The sequence below is a fragment of the Penaeus monodon genome, chromosome 15 (genome assembly GCF_015228065.2).
Source record: "Penaeus monodon isolate SGIC_2016 chromosome 15, NSTDA_Pmon_1, whole genome shotgun sequence".
NCBI classification, from domain to species: Eukaryota; Metazoa; Arthropoda; class Malacostraca; order Decapoda; family Penaeidae; genus Penaeus; species Penaeus monodon.
The window spans coordinates 1,256,522-1,256,731 of NC_051400.1; the positions used below are offsets into that span (position 1 = coordinate 1,256,522).

Here is a 210-nt window from a genome sequence, read left to right on the forward strand (position 1 = left end):
TCCTTAAAAGATTCATGGTACTGTCATCTCTTTAATTTTTTTTTTCATTTTTTTCTAAGAGTCTAAATACATAAATAATTTTTGTGATAACAGAAGGTACTTCGTTGCCAGAAAAAAAAAATAAACATAAGCATTTATTTTATTCTCTCTCCATGATTAGTAACTGTCTTGATGGTAACCGTAATGACAAGTTCCTGAGTAGAAATGCAT

At 28.1% G+C, this 210-nt stretch overlaps 1 protein-coding gene across 1 annotated transcript in view; it reads right to left on the bottom strand.

Annotated features, from left to right (window-relative positions):
- The window catches only part of LOC119581616 (receptor-type tyrosine-protein phosphatase alpha-like), a gene marked incomplete in the record, with an annotated part of 9,463 nt that overhangs the window by 5,039 nt on the left and 4,214 nt on the right, over positions 1-210 (bottom strand).